Below are 17,417 nucleotides of genomic sequence, written 5' to 3'. Positions count from 1 at the left end.
ATAAAAGTGATTAGAACCCTAGGTTGTATCGTGTGATCTTATTCTTGGATTAACGGGTGGGGAAATCGCATGTTTGGGTGTTGATTATATTTAGAAAAGCATGATAGGTTATGTGCCGTTCGTTTCTCGTAGCTGATTCGTTAATTGTCTACGTGTTGTCGTTAATTGCGTTGTAAAGTGTCTAAGCATGGTTTCGGGTTCCACAACGGTTCCCGGGGCGTAAAGTGTGTGAAAAGAGTCAGTGGGGGGTAGGTGGGGGGTAGGGGACCCGCCACCTACCCACGGCCGTGAAACACCGCCCGGCAGCGGGTAGCCGGCGGGCAGGCAGCTGCCCGCCGGCGACCCGCTGCCCGGAACAGTAATTCCGGCGGGCAGCCGGCGGGCAGCCGGCGGGTGGCCCCCACCCACCGGCTACCCGCTGGAAATTTCCCCAACCCGGGACCCCGGCTTCCCCGTTTAACGTTCCCCCATTACCCGTGGTGTCCCAACGGACTCCGTTTATCGTGCCTATGTCTAGTTTGATGTTTCGGGTACCGTTCGTAGGTTTAAGAGTCTATTATCTTGCATGCTAGTTGAATTGGTATCCCGTTGACCTAGGTGGAAGGAGTATGAACCCCTTAGGGCTATTCTTAGTATGTGATGGATCACACATAGGTTTTGTTATACGTCTTCTCCCCCTTCCTAATGTGTAATGTGGGTTGCATGTGCTTGCTATGTGTTATGTGTGTGTTACCCCAATTCGGTTGCGATCGGATTGGTTATCCTGAGTTGCGGTTCAGAAGCTGGCTGCGGTCAGATTGATACTCTTGGGCTGCGGTCCACCGTTTGGTTGCGATCAAACGTTTCTATACGAGCTGCGGTTCGTCCTTTTTCCTGGCTGCGGTCAGATGACATTCTCTTGGGCTGCGGTCCACTGTTTGGTTGCGATCAAACACTATGATGAGCTGCGGTTCATCGGTCGGTTGCGATCGACCCCTCCGTGTTGCGATACGGGGCAAGGTGCTGCGGGACCGTGTCAGAGCTATATGCGCTGACCCTCATGTATGGGCATGCGATTGGTCCTGTGGCGCCAACAATGTGTGCTATGTGTTGTGATATGGATGAGTTGTGATTATGAGTGTCTTGGGGGAATGTGACTGTGGGATTTATGTTGGGGATTGTTTATGCTGGGTTGTGATTATCGTTATGCTTTGCCTTATCTGCCTTATCTGTTGTGAACTGCATATGCTCGTTATAACTGTTGCTTGTGTCTGGCCTTATCTGTCGAGTCATTCCCTGTTTTAAAAGCTAGAGTTCGTAGGATATATCTTCATGCTCAAAATGGTTTTCGTATATCTATATACATCTCTATATGTATTGTATTTCAACGCGTTGGAGTGGGTTACCAGCATCTCTCGCTGAACAGATATATTTGGCTTTCAGGCACAGAAGAATAAGTCACCGGAGCGCGCTAGAACTTGGAACGTAGAAGTAGATAGTTTCTCTTTTCGGCCTGCGTGCCGTGCTTATGCCATTACATTATTGAGGATATTAGTTAGTTAGCCTGTGCACCTGAGTTCTCTAGCTAAGGTGTGGCATAGAACCCCATACTCTTGTATTATGTTTTGGGATTTAATGGGATTTCACCTTTATTTTATAAGTTTTAAATGTCTTGAAAATCTGGGGTGTTACAGTTGGTATCAGAGCTTAAGTTTGACCCTAGGATAAGACTCTTAAGACCGGACTTTAGGACACTAGGCTTGAACTCTAGGTACTTAGGAACATAGGATCCAAGAATCTTAGGACGCGCAGTAAGATTGTGAAACCTACACATAACCTCCCCTCACTTCATCCCTCTCTAACTTAAAGGAACCTCCCCCTACGCTTACCACACCAGGTAAGGGTGCGAATAGATAAGTTTACTTCAACAACTGGGTAACGTACACTTACCCGATAAATCGCCTCGTCCTAACTCCCGTCAAAAGACTTGACAAGGACCCTGACTAAAGAAAAGGAAGATTTGGATGACTACTAAGAAAAGGCGTTACAGTCAGGATTGCTAAAAGGGGCGGACTGCAATACGCACCAACCCAAGGTAACCACGATAACCCCCGAGTAAGACAAATGACATGCACCTTCCGACAAGTTGCCTTATCTCGGCAAACCCGGGTTGCGGCTACAACAAACAGGAAGGAGAACTAGGACACCTATTAAAGTATCAAAGGAACGACACCATTAGTCGAATCCTTGGGTGCAAGGTAAGTATGTCGCGACACCTTGCGACCCCACCACCCCAATTTAAAGTATCATCCGCCCTGAAACCCCAGCATCTTGATACCCCTATTTGTTGAAAACTCCCACCCCGAATCCTTAATTACCTTAAGAGCAAATTCGCAACCGTCATGACCTTGCTCACCCTTTGTTGCGCTTAACCCAAACCCTCGGAAACCCTAAATTGTTATTGCCCTTACTCTAAGTTCTTATCCCCACTCCGTTTGGAAACCCTGTTAAAAACCGTAGAGCAGCATAAGGCCCTTACCCTGCCCAGGGGCGTAAAGAACCGACATTCATTGATTCAATATTAAAATAAGTTGTTAGATAGGAATCGGCGAAGTAGGTGGAGGTTACGAATACGTATCACCCCACCCTTGCATGAAAACCTTGAAGGCTTCACGAGAAACCATAGCCTGTACGTACGCCACCGAAGAACGCCATGCGTTGACAAGAGCGGGCAAACAGATACGTTCAATGTGTCAGGGGCCCTCGCTACAGAAAACATCGTCAAATAGGTGCAACAGGCCGAACCTCAAGGAGGACATAAAGCCTTGCTAAGAATTTCATCCACCAAGGAAGGGATGAAACCCAATAGAACAAGAAAGACTAACCCGAAACCCCCCTTACCCTTAAGAACCCTCGGCAAGGATTAGGAGTCAAGACCTAGGTGTTTGACCCACTAAACCGACTGGGTCCAGACTTCTGGACATCCGAGGGGAACGTGCACGGAAACCATCACGAGAATTCCCCTGGAAGCCATAGAGACGAAGGGGACTTCGACACGGGAAGAGAAGATCAAACGAAAATCTTAGAATCAAACAAAGCCAAGGAAAAGGGATCACCAGTTCGACTGCACGCCACAACCAAGCCCCAAACAGGCATAATCACTCGAAGCCAAGAGTCCTTAGCCCCTTTCCCTCCCCTTGCCAATCAAGTACCATTTCGTTAAAAAATCCGTCCTATCACTCCAAACCTCGCTCTTGATCCCTCATTACAGACAAACCCGTACAAGGTGGCAACCTTCCTTCCTGTATTACGACCTTGAGACATCGACCCTATCCGCCCCTCGACTTTGAAACCTAGCCCTTGCACTTCTTACACCCCTTTAAAGCCAGACCAAGAAAACATAGATATATATATGTATGTATATCTACCTCTAGAACTCGTGCTTAAGGATCAATGAACATTGTACGATGGGTCATCCTATGTATCCAAGTCCCTTTTATTGTGCACAAGGGAATGGGACTTGTCAGGACATGAATCTGTGCATTTTTGGGGTCTTTCCCGAAGGAATTGACTATTCCTAGTCACTTTCCCGCGGGTCCCCAACGGGTCCTTGACGGGACCTTGGCGGGTCCTTGGCAGGAGCTTGGCAGGCGGACGACCACCCACCTCGCGCCCACTGGTACAATGTGCTGATTTCTTAACCCCTCATTTTATTGATTTGTGGCGCACTTGTGTGCCTCGATTGAGGAATGTGAGTCTTGGGTAAGAAACCATGGACCACCCAAACATAGTGTCCTACGTAAAAGACCTTGACGCACGAGACACCATCGGGAAATCACAATCAATTACATTGCACGAGTAATTGAAATCGGATCCTATAATTCGACCGACTAGGGATGTTTGGCGTAAAGGATTGCGCAAACCAAGGAGGCGAGTTGGGAACTCATACTAAGAACCCACGAAAACCTTAAAAGTCAAAATGCTAAGGAGGGACCGGGACTCCTCCAAACCATGGACATCGTTCGAGCAAATCAGAGGACTCCTTACAAGTTGTATGGAATCAAGAACTACGTAGCCCATGGTGCTAAGCAAAAGGGTGAAGAACACATTCGCGCCAAGACTTCAAGGGTCATTAAGGACCCACAAGGAAATGAGGTGACTCGTAAAGTCACCGAGTCATCCCACAACAAAATTTGGCAACCGACTGCGCTTTAAAAGAAAAAGGGCACGCAAGGACACCTTCATCATTAAAAATAACACAAACAGGGCACAACAATACCGAACCTCGGGTAAGACATGAAGTCTTACTAAGAATTTCATCCACTAAAGCGGAGATGAAATCCAATAAGAAGAGAAATTCAACCCAAAGTCCATCGACTCCCAAGAGACTTTGGGAAGAATTTGGGAAGTGCGCCCTAAGAGATTGGCTTGGTTGACCCAACTCGGTCAAGACCTTGGGCGCATTAAAGAAGTAAGTGTTGAATCACCATGGGAAATTCCCTCAAGAAAGAAGAGAAGGATGAAACCTTAGCCTGGGAAGCAAGGTCTAACAAGGACCTTAAAGTCAAGCAAGCACCAACACCAAGGAAGGAGGATCATCAGCTCGTCGGCACATCGTGATCAAAGCATCTAACCAGATTATTCACTTGGGATCGAGAAACCTTAACCCATCCTAGCCGAATTCCTTTCCCTCCCTCGGAAAATCGGCCCCTTCCTTATTTCAAAACCCTTTCTACCCCTCAGACCCCATTCTCAATCCCATGTTTTAACGATTCCATACAAGTGGCAACCTCACAACCTAAGTTGCAACCTCGAAAACTCGATCCTAATTTCTGAATTCACCGTGTCCTCAAGTTTGAAACCCACTCTCTTTGCCCTGTAAACCTAATCATTCCCAAAAACCCAACACACATAGGCGTGCAAGTATACAATTTCCCCGTGGAATACCTTCTCTATAGGACCACGGTTCTTCTCTTGACTCGTTAACCCTGCAATGATTTCCAAGCTTCGGGGACGAAGCTTCTCGTAAGGGGGGGAGAGTGTAACACCCCGTGTTACGGCCATCAATCCCGGATTAATTATTTAATTAATCCCGTTAATAATAATTAAATATGATTTAATTCGGTTAGGTTTCCCTTTAATTAATTAATAAGGCCCACCATGAACCGTGGCCCTTGCCTAAATTAGAGCCTTAAGCCTATTAGGAATAAAGAAAGTAAACCTTTTACTATTCAGATTCTGATTAGGAATCCTAGACCTAGTTATCTATTAGGAATAAAGGAAGTAGGTCTTTTACTATTCAGATGATGATTAGGATTCTCTTTAATTAATTAATATGGTCCACTAATCCCAAAAGGAATAGAATTAGCAAGCCCATAATATTAGTTCCTAATTAGGACTCCTAAATATATAAATAGGGGACTTAATAGGCACCTAGAACCCCCCACAAGATTAACGCCCCACCACCCCAGAAAGAGCTCCAAGAATTCCCTTAGGAGAAATCAAGAAAGCAAGGAAGCTTAAAGAAAGATCCTTCATAGCCAAGGAATTAATTAAGGCTAAGAGGTAACCCATGTCTCAACAAAACCTATTTTCATAGCTATGATTTCCCCTTAGGGTTTCCCCCATATTATTGTGTATTGGCGAGATGTGTTGATTATTATTAATGTTTGATGTGATGATCCCATGAGGGATCTTGATAATCTTGATATTAGGAGATTCTTGATGATTATGGAATTCTTGATGATTATATAGAGTTCTTGATGATTATGTGTTGTTCTTGATAATTGTGTGATGCTCTTGATGTTTATATGTTATTCTTACCGAATCTTGCAATTAGAAGACGAACCGTATACTTGTTGATATAAAAGTGATTAGAACCCTAGGTTGTATCGTGTGATCTTATTCTTGGATTAACGGGTGGGGAAATCGCATGTTTTGGTGTTGATTATATTTAGAAAAGCATGATAGGTTATGTGCCGTTCGTTTCTCGTAGCTGATTCGTTAATTGTCTACGTGTTGTCGTTAATTGCGTTGTAAAGTGTCTAAGCATGGTTTCGGGTTCCACAACAGTTCTCGGGGCATAAAGTGTGTGAAAAGAGTCAGTGGGGGGTAGGTGGGGGGTAGGGGACCCGCCACCTACCCACGGCCGTGAAACACCGCCCGGCAGCGGGTAGCCGGCGGGCAGGCAGTTGCCCGCCGGCGACCCGCTGCCCGGAACAGTAATTCCGGCGGGCAGCCGGCGGGTGGCCCCCACCCACCGGCTACCCGCTGGAAATTTCCCCAACCCGGGACCCCGGCTTCCCCGTTTAACGTTCCCCCGTTACCCGTGGTGTCCCAACGGACTCCGTTTATCGTGCCTATGTCTAGTTTGATGTTTCGGGTACCGTTCGTAGGTTTAAGAGTCTATTATATTGCATGCTAGTTGAATTGGTATCCCGTTGACCTAGGTGGAAGGAGTATGAACCCCTTAGGGTTATTCTTAGTATGTGATGGATCACACATAGGTTTTGTTATACGTCTTCTCCCCCTTCCTAATGTGTAATGTGGGTTGCATGTGCTTGCTATGTGTTATGTGTGTGTTACCCCAATTCGGTTGCGATCGGATTGGTTATCCTGAGCTGCGGTTCAGAAGATGGCTGCGGTCAGATTGATACTCTTGGGCTGCGGTCCACCGTTTGGTTGCGATCAAACGTTTCTATACGAGCTGCGGTTCGTCCTTTTTCCTGGCTGCGGTCAGATGACATTCTCTTGGGCTGCGGTCCACTGTTTGGTTGCGATCAAACACTATGATGAGCTGCGGTTCATCGGTCGGTTGCGATCGACCCCTCCGTGTTGCGATACGGGGCAAGGTGCTGCGGGGCCGTGTCAGAGCTATATGCGCTGACCCTCATGTATGGGCATGCGATTGGTCCTGTGGCGCCAACAATGTGTGCTATGTGTTGTGATATGGATGAGTTGTGATTATGAGTGTCTTGGGGGAATGTGACTGTGGGATTTATGTTGGGGATTGTTTATGCTGGGTTGTGATTATCGTTATGCTTTGCCTTATCTGCCTTATCTGTTGTGAACTGCATATGCTCGTTATAACTGTTGCTTGTGTCTGGCCTTATCTGTCGAGTCATTCCCGGTTTTAAAAGCTAGAGTTCGTAGGATATATCTTAATGCTCAAAATGGTTTTCGTATATCTATATACATCTCTATATGTATTGTATTTCAACGCGTTGGAGTGGGTTACCAGCATCTCTCGCTGAACAGATATATTTGGCTTTCAGGCACAGAAGAATAAGTCACCGGAGCGCGCTAGAACTTGGAACATAGAAGTAGATAGTTTCCCTTTTCGGCCTGCGTGCCATGCTTATGCCATTACATTATTGAGGATATTAGTTAGTTAGCCTGTGCACCTGAGTTCTCTAGCTCAGGTGTGGCATAGCACCCCATACTCTTGTATTATGTTTTGGGATTTAATGGGATTTCACCTTTATTTTATAAGTTTTAAATGTCTTGAAAATCTGGGGTGTTACACTCTTGGTTCGGGCTTCTCTCCTCCTTCGGCTTTCTTCACTCTCCGGATCACTTTCCTCAACCTCGGAAGCTTTTTCGGCTTTCGCTTCCTCTTCATGGCCTTCTTCTTCGTCATCCCCCACATCACCTCCCAAGCTCTGGACCGCGAGGTTCAACTTTCCGACATGAATCTCAAGCTTTGCAACCAACTCATCTCTTTCCTCGGGGGTTTTCCTAGCAACTTCTTCAAGAGTGATATAATCATTGTCATCCAACTGGAACAAGTTGCAATTTCGCAGATTGTTGGCATCCAACACCATCTTTCCTACGGGCTTCGGTACACAACCTTCCACACTCACGCCCTTCTTGACAAAAATCCAACTCAAAATTATCCCATAAGGTAAGCTCTTCCGGTTGTTGTCACGGCAAAAGACCATGTGTTGCAGCATCAAAGCAGGCAGATTAAACTTTACCATGTTCTTCAAACAAAAAGCAAAGGTACACTCCAGCTTTCCCAACAACCGGCTTTTGTTGTTATTGGGCAACAAACAACCTGACACAAGCATCACCAAAATCCTTTGCTCGGCAGACAACCACTTCTTCTCCGGTCTCGAGGCTTGAGTGAAATCACTCGTTTGAACCAACAAGTAACTCAAATAGTCCGGGTACCCCATGGTATCCGTACTAATCTAAGAGTTACCACTGTACTGTGAAACTCCCGAAGCAGATGAACTTAGAAGCTAAGCTAGCCTCTTTTCACACAACACAACTTTCACGCCCCTCACCTTAGAGGTGATTTCAAGCTTTCCTCAATCCTTTGCCACAACCATGTGACGGTAAAACTCCAAACCAAGCTTTGGTAAGTCTCGACCCTTATGGCGAGAAACCCATCTAACAAACCTTGATATCTAAGCATATCTAGCAAAGAACTAGGAAAAGATTCCGGGTCGAAAGCTTTACCTTCTAAAACGAGATAATGGGCATCCACTCATTCCACTTTCCTTGCCAAACTTGTTCTTCTAGGCATGGTTGAAAGATGACCCAAGCTCAACGAAAAGACCCAAGACTTTTCTCTCCCCTTCTTCTTCTCTCTCGTAGGTTCTCTCTTTCTCGCTGTTTTTCACGATTTTCCGGAGGACACAGATGCTCGGCGAGGAACTCCGGCAGGTGGCGGTGGCGACTAGAGACGACGGCAGCGGTTCGGTTGGCGTCGACGGGGACCAAGGCGGGTGGTGAAGGCGACGAGTTGGGGGGCGGGGGGGGGGGGTCAGCTGAAGCTCACGGGTAGAGGAGAGGGAAGGGAGAAAAAAATAAGGGTTTTGGGATTTGGGGAAAAATTGGGAAGAGAAGATGATTTAAGTTGGGGATTTTGGGTAAACTGAGAATTTATGAGTGAAGTAGAATTAAAATTGGATAAAGTTCAAGAAACATAATTAGCTCAAATGGTTCAAGGGTTGGGTTAGTAAGTGATACACCTGGGTTTGAAACTTAAGGTTTACAATTTAGAATTTACTTGGTCGTTTAGGCTACACAAGAAGGAATTCTATGGTGACTCACAAGAAGGATGGGTTACCCAAAAATACATGTGCAAGGCTATGGAATTTACCCAAAAATATGTTGGAAAAAATAGCTTAAAATGGCATGTTAAGTGGCTATTTTGTGGTACAATTATCAGTGGGGTCCACTTCCGATTTGGGTCGGGTCAAAGTGGATTCGGGTACTTCGTAGTGAGACGAAGAGAGTACGCTCAAAACGGATAATGGGTGAATGAGATATTGATTCTCAAAGTAGACCCATTTGAGTTGGAAAATGAAGGGAAAAGGTGAGCCTTTTGTCCCACATTGCTTTGGAATGAAGATTTCCCCCCCTTATATACAAGAGCTCTTTTGAAGCTTGTAGAATTGTATAGCATAGAGGCTCTCTCGCACGCGCGCGGGGGGGGGGGGGGTGCAAATCAAATTCCAACTAGAGAGATTGAAAAAGGCTTGATTCAAGCCTGAGCTCGTGTGCGCCGGCACCTGGGTGCACGAATGTCGTCCGGAAATTGGCTGGCCTTGCGGGCTAAGTTATGCCAAACTTCGGTATCATTTTCCAACCGTATAGTCACTTGCCTCGGTCGAAACTGAGATCTCGTGCTACAAGAGAGCACGAGAGGTTGTGGTGCACCGAGAGCACAACTCTCGTGCAACTGAGACCACGAAAGGTGCATGGGCCGAAACTGTGGTCTCGGGTCAAGACAAGGCACATGGCCGAAACTTCCAGTTTCGGCCTACACCTCTACAGCTCTTTGTGACCGTTGGGTTGAATTCTTACTGTTACGGAATTAATTCTCTGAATTAATTCGAATCTTTATTTTTGAATTCAAACCCATGGTAAATGTTGCTGTTACAAGGTGTAGTGGGGGTGCCTTAAAGTGCCATAATAAATGCTATTTAATCCTTCAACCCTATATAAGAGAGGGTAGAGGCAGTAGAGTTTTTACACAGAAACATAAAACACGAAAGTTCATATTTTAGCCTCAAAACCTCTCTGCTTCTACTCCTTCTCTAGCCTACTGTGTTCATAACCAGTCTTGCTCGCCGGATTCCTTGTTTGAGTGCTCAAACATTGAATCAAAGCAAGTTTTATCCTGGGAAGCCTAGGCCACAACGCTCCTAGCATCTACGGGAGGTGGCAAATAAGGTTTTAAGGAAAGAGTGGTCACTCGACTCTTGCAAAAACCCAACACCAAACACTAGCCAATTTTTTCTTCATCTTTTCTTCCTTTCTTTCCAGAAAATAATAGTCAATTTTATTTGATTATTATTTGTTTTCTGCCAACGGTTCCTACAATCTTAAAACCTTATTTCTTCTTTGTTTTCCCGTTGGTTTTTTCTCTAATTTCCGTGAAGAAATGGAGAACCCCGATCTGCCAATCATTAACAATGGGGAAGAAAATGTTGTTGAGAACAACAATGGTGGGAATGGCAATAATGTTGCTAATTCCCAAGCTACACCAGTGAACGTTGGTTCACAAGATGGTGGGAGCACTGAGGGATATATTCCCATGTCTCGGGTACCTTCGGTCCCGAGTGGTTCGGCTGAAAAGCCGGAGAAGTTCACCGGTGTTGGTTCGAACTTCAAGAGGTGACAACAAAAGATGTTGTTCTACCTAGCAACTCTCGGCTTGGCAAGGTTCTTGTCCGAGAGTGTTCCTGAGTTGGAGGAACAAGATGCACAATCCGTGATGGCAGTTGGCTATTGGAAGGATTCGGACTTCCTCTACCGAAACTACATCCTGAATGGATTGTGTGACACGCTGTATGATGTATATCGAAAGATAAGCACATCAAAAGCGTTGTGGGAAGCTTTGGATCATAAATACCGAAGTGAGGATGCCGGCTCAAAGAAATTTGTGGTTGGCCGATTCCTCGACTTCAAAATGGTTGATTCAAAGACCGTGCTAAGTCAGGTAGAAGATTTGCAATTAATCTTCGATCAGATCCATGACGAGGGCATGGTGCTAAGTGAAGCCTTCCAAGTGGGATCCGTGATCCATTTGTTGCCTCCAGGTTGGAAGGACTTCAAAAACTACCTTAAGCATAAGCGAAAGGAGATGAATCTGGAGGACCTGATCCAGCCACTCAGGATTGAGGAAGGGAACAGGACGAATGATAGGAAAGTTCCTATCGTTGATGGTGCTAAGGCTAACGTTGTGGAGCATGGTAAGAGCTCCAAGAGGAACAAGAAGGATAAGCGAAAGCTAGGTCCGAAAGGTGGCGTTACCAAGAACAAGTTTCCTGGTGATTGCTACAATTGTGGCAAGCATGGCCACAGAGCATCTGAATGCAAGGCTCCAAGGAAGAAGAACAAGAGTTCTGAAGCCAATGTTGTTGGAGATAGCAGTCAGAAGGAGGTCGAGATTAGCCTTTCGGCTATGGTGACCGAAGTGAACCTCGTGGGCTCAAACCCTCGTGAATGGTTCATTGATACCGGTGCAACCAGGCATTTATGTTGCAACCAAGAGATGTTCAACACCTTTGAGACCATTGAGGGTGAAAAGGTGTGGATGGGAAACTCTGCTCAGTCTGCTGTGGAAGGCATGGGCAAGGTGGTTCTGAAGATGACTTCCGGGAAGGAACTGACGTTGAACAACGTGCTGTATGTTCCTGAGCTAAGGAAGAATCTTGTGTCTGGCTCTCTGTTGAACAAGCATGGCTTTCGCATGGTGTTCGAGTCAGACAAAGTAGTTTTGTCCAAGTTAGGGATGTTTGTTGGTAAAGGATATGTAACTGATGGGCTGTTTAAGCTCAGTGTAATTCCTGTTATCAATAAGAGCAAAGTTAATTCTGTTTACTTGCTTGAGTCTTCCAATTTATGGCATGGTAGACTAGGTCATGTTAATTTTAATTCTATGCGTAGATTAATTAGCATGGACCATATTCCTAACTTTAATATTGACAGAAATAACAAGTGTGAAATTTGTGTTGAGGCAAAACTAACGAAAGTACCTTTCAAATCGGTTGAAAGGGAAACTGAACCACTAGAATTAATCCATAGTGATTTGTGCGATTTTAGATCGATACAAACAAGAGGTGGTAATAAGTATTTATCACATTTATCGACGATAGCACACGATACTGCTATGTGTATTTGCTTAAGAGCAAAGATGAAGCCGTTGATAAATTCGTTCTTTATAAGAATGAAGTGGAAAACAAACTTAATCGGAGAATTAAGAAGGCTAGAAGCGATCGAGGTGGTGAGTACGAAGCACCTATAGGTGACTTCTGTGCGAGTGTAGGTATAATACACGAGCGTACTGCACCTTACTCACCTCAATCGAACGGTGTTGCCGAACGAAAGAATCGTACATTGAAAGATATGATGAATGCGATGCTTATAAGTTCGGGCCTACCTCAAGATGCTTGGGGTGAGGCGATTTTGACAAGTAATTACCTTTTGAATAAGGTACCCCGAAAGAAGCTCGATAAGACTCCTTATGAGCTGTGGAAAGGTAGGAAACCTTCTTACCAGTACCTGAAAGTGTGGGGGTGTCTTGCCAAAGTTTTGGTGCCAACACCTAAGAAAGTAAAGATAGGTCCTAAGACGGTGGACTGTATCTTTATTGGCTATGCACATAATAGTAGTGCTTATCGGTTCTTAGTACACGAGTCCCATAATCCGGACGTACACGAGAACACAATATTAGAATCAAGGAATGCATATTTCTTCGAAAATATATTTCCTTGTAGGTCCAACGAGGGACCAAGTACGTCAAAACGAACGTTTGACGAAACTATGGATAATGATAGTGGGGAATCCGAGAGAGAACCCGAGCTCGAGCCGAGACGCAGTAAGCGGGCGAGAGTTGGAAAATCATTCGGTCCTGATTTTCTAACTTATTTGTTAGAGTACGATTCGGGTACTCTAACTTGTTTATTAGAAAACGAACCTGATTTTCTATCTTGTTTGATAGAAAACGAGCCTCGAACGTATGTAGAAGCCGTGACTTCTACAGAAGGACCAATGTGGAAAGAGGCTATAAAAAGTGAAGTGGATTCTATCTTACAGAATCGCACTTGGGAACTGGTTGATCTTCCTGCGGGTAGTAAACCCTTAGGATCCAAGTGGGTCTTTAAAAGGAAGATGAAACCGGATGGTTCCATCGAGAAGTATAAGGCTAGGCTTGTAATCAAGGGTTACAGGCAACGCGAGGGCCTCGATTACTTCGACACGTATTCTCCTGTGATGAGAATAAACTCCATAAGGATGATACTTGCCATAGCCGCGCTGCGGAACTTGGAAGTTCATCAAATGGATGTGAAAACCGCTTTCCTAAATGGCGAATTAGATGAGGAAATCTATATGGAACAACCCGAAGGGTTCGTGGTTCCGGGCCAAGAAAAGAAAGTGTGTAAGTTGGTTAAATCGCTATATGGTTTAAAACAAGCGCCCAAGCAGTGGCACGAGAAGTTTGACCATGCAATGTTAACTAACGGGTTTAAAATAAACGAAAGTGACAAATGCGTCTACGTTAAGGAAACGATAGACGGCTACGTCATTCTTTGTTTATATGTCGATGATATTCTCATCGTTTGTAGTAATGATCGGATGATCAAGTCTACCAAAAACATGTTAAATGCGAGATTTGACATGAAGGATATGGGGCTGGCCGATTTAATCCTTGGGATTAGAATCATTAGAAGACCTGATGGTCTCGTGTTGAACCAATCACATTATATTGACAAAATCCTTGAGAAATTTAACAAGGATGATAGTCAAGTGGCTAGGACACCATTTGATACAAACATTCATCTAACCAAGAACCACGGAGAAGGTATTTCACAAGTGGAATACTCTCGGGTTATTGGTAGTCTGATGTATCTTATGAGCTGTACTAGGCCGGATATTGCCTATGCGGTTAGTAAACTCAGTAGATATACGAGTAACCCCGATGCTATGCACTGGAAGGCAATAGTAAAGGTTATGAGATACTTGAGGTATACTCGTGACTTTGGACTGCACTACGGAAGATATCTCGCTGTACTTGAAGGGTATAGCGACGCGAATTGGATATCTGATATTAAGGACTCTAAGTCCACGAGTGGCTACGTGTTTACACTAGCCGGTGCAGCCGTTGCATGGAAATCCTCTAAGCAAACTGTGATAGCTAGATCCACGATGGAATCTGAGCTGATAGCCTTGGACAAAGGTTGTGAAGAGGCAGAATGGCTACGCCATTTTATAGAGGATATTCCTAATTGGGAAAGACCGGTACCTCCAATATGTGTGCATTGCGATAGTCAAGCCACAATCGGAAGAGTACAGAGTCATATGTATAATGGTAAGTCTAGACATGTGCGTCGTAGACATAATACCATTAGACAACTGCTCACAACTGGTGTTGTCTCGATTGACTACGTAAAGTCAAAAGACAATATAGCGGATCCGCTAACCAAAGGGTTAGGAAGAGAAGTTGTGGAGAAGTTGACACGAGGAATGGGTCTAATGCCCTTGGACTAAAAAGTTCTATAGTGGATACCCAACCTAGCTGGCACCTAGGTTCAATGGGACAACTAAATTATGGAACGGAGCGCGTCACTGTGGGGGTCTCGGACTCCCTACCACTCCTCGTTAAAACAGTGACTCCCGCAAGAGGCTAGCATGTTAATGCTTTAATGATTCTTGAGTATGCGGGATACTCGAGAAAGAATCACCTATGTTAGAGAGAAGTGAGGGTCGCTTCAAAGGAGAATTGTTGGGCACAATTCTTTAGAAACTCTCGCAGAACCAGGAACGGTGACCCATGACCAAAACGGGCACACTCATGAGAGCAAGAGCATGGTTGGGAGATTCCTGTGTGAGATATGTCATCGTCTACACAAACGGCAGTCGGTTCAAAGACATCGCGTTCTACCGTACAGCCAGTAGAGTAAACATGTCTTCACAAGCGAAGGTTCAAAGGGTATAGTGACTCCCTACCTATCCTATGCAGGGATCGACCGTTTGAACACAGTTGTTTCCGATTTCAAAATACCCCGAAAATCAATTTTTCATTCATGTGGGGGACAGTTGGAAAAAATAGCTTAAAATGGCATGTTAAGTGGCTATTTTGTGGTACAATTATCAGTGGGGTCCACTTCCGATTTGGGTCGGGTCAAAGTGGATTCGGGTACTTCGTAGTGAGACGAAGAGATTGATATATTGTACGCTCAAAACGGATAATGGGTGAATGAGATATTGATTCTCAAAGTAGACCCATTTGAGTTGGAAAATGAAGGGAAAAGGTGAGCCTTTTGTCCCACATTGCTTTGGAATGAAGATTTTCCCCCCCTTATATACAAGAGCTCTTTTGAAGCTTGTAGAATTGTATAGCATAGAGGCTCTCTCGCGCTGGGGGTGGGGGGGGGGGGGGTGCAAATCAAATTCCAACTAGAGAGATTGAAAAAGGCTTGATTCAAGCCCGAGCTCGTGTGCGCGGGCACTGATGCGTAGTATATTTGCAAACAAATAATACCCAGAGTATTCGGGTTGTCGAACCACAGGGAGATGGGGTACTAAATACTAAGGTTTCGTAGACAATAGAGCTTTGTAATATTTGGTTTGGAATTAAGATTTGTGTGGGAATGCAAAGTGGAATCGAATTACTCCCGTAATCTCTATTCACTCGAATTACTCCCGTAATCTCTATTCCTAGTGAATTTCCAATCCCGTGGCTTAAACACCCAATAAGATCGAAGATCAGCATTCAATTATTCCTAATTACTACCATCTCCCGATTGGCAACAATCTAGAATAAACTTCCCCTAATAAGTTCCCCTTTCCCAAGGTCCAACCATTAGGTGCAATTGTGTGTCTCTATTCCTAGTGAATTTCCAATCCTGTGGCTTAAACACCCAATAAGATCGAAGATCAGCATTCAATTATTCCTAATTACTACCATCTCCCGATTGGCAACAATCTAGAATAAACTTCCCCTAATAAGTTCCCCTTTCCCAAGGTCCAACCATTAGGTGCAATTGTGTGTGCCCTAATTTATGCCCCAATTCCCATTGGTGGCACAAATATGACTATGAAGCTAGTAATTTAGGCCTTTAATTACCAACAACAACAGGTTAAGACAAGACTGCAACACAAATCATAAAACCAAACATAAATATATTAAGAAATTAACGAACAAGGCACATAGGTTCATAAACAAATTCACCCAAAAATCCCTAAGGAATCTAGCCACTCATGGCCATAATAACAGTAAATTCAATGCTCAAAGATAAACAAATAACAACGAGAATAAGAGTAAGAGTGAAAGAGTTCTCCCGAATCTTTCTAGCTAGTTCTCTATTCCAAAGCTAGTTGTAAATCTTCAAGTTGGTCCTCTTTGTGCTTTGCTCTTGATTGCCTTCAAAACACCCAAAATCGCAGCAGAAGGAGCCTAGGGTTGATAGAAGATGATCTTTTTATAGTAGAACCCTGATGGCATCAATTTAGGAGTCCTTTAAGTTAGCATCCGTCCGCGATCTCGACGCGTCGAAGATTTGCTCGACGCGTCGAGCCTCCAACCTGTGCGATGTTTGAAGCTACTGGAATTTTTCGACGCGTCGAGGCATGGGCTCGACGCGTCGAATTGCTGATGCTTCGACTTCTTCCTCTTTTGATCATTTCGTGCTTGAAATTCTTCCCTTGCTCTCACGCTCACCCTGTAATGGTGAAGAAAAACACTACCGAACACCGTAAGACATTCAAAACAAGTGTAAAAACATAATCTAACGAGAAAGCAAGGAAAACAAGCAATAAATGGACATAATTCAATAACTTTGTTTCTAAAATGAATCAGAAAAGCTATAAAAACATGCACAGATGTGATAACATCACCCCCTCACACTTAAGACTTTGCTTGTCCTCAAGCAAAACACTAAATCAAACCGCAGATCAAAACACAAGGATCGCTCCTAATTTCTCGTGCACAACTTAGCAAAACCACAAGCCAACTCACTGCAGGACACATGCTTCCGGAATCATCTCTGCTTGGCACCCGCGTTCTACTCCCAAGCCAACATATAAGCACCCAGATTGTTAGTAGTGAGAAATCTATTGTGCACACGTACTCAGTTAGGTTTATGCAAAACACGACATCAGAAAAACATCCTAGGCTTGCCCTTCCTACTTCTCCTGAATAGAACTAATCATTGCATGTAGAGATCAAATAGGTCTTTATTAAGCTTGTAATGGGGCTAAGGGTCACGGTTTATAGGAAAAAAAAGGTAAGGAATGATAACAAAGGGAGAGAATGACACAATTATCTATAGCTTTTCAAAATTTGGAAGAGATGAGATAATCATAATTCCAAGGAGCAAATTTCTTTTAAGAACTTAGCAACTCTTTGGTAAAGTGGGGATCCAAACTCAAAAACTTTCAATCTCTTTTTTTTTTTTTTTTTTTTTTTTTTTTTTTTTTTT

Source organism: Ipomoea nil, unplaced genomic scaffold (assembly GCF_001879475.1).
Source record: "Ipomoea nil cultivar Tokyo-kokei standard unplaced genomic scaffold, Asagao_1.1 scaffold3256, whole genome shotgun sequence".
NCBI lineage: Eukaryota > Viridiplantae > Streptophyta > Magnoliopsida > Solanales > Convolvulaceae > Ipomoea > Ipomoea nil.
The sequence above is the reverse complement of the archived record's forward strand: the minus strand, read 5'-3'. Positions refer to the sequence as shown.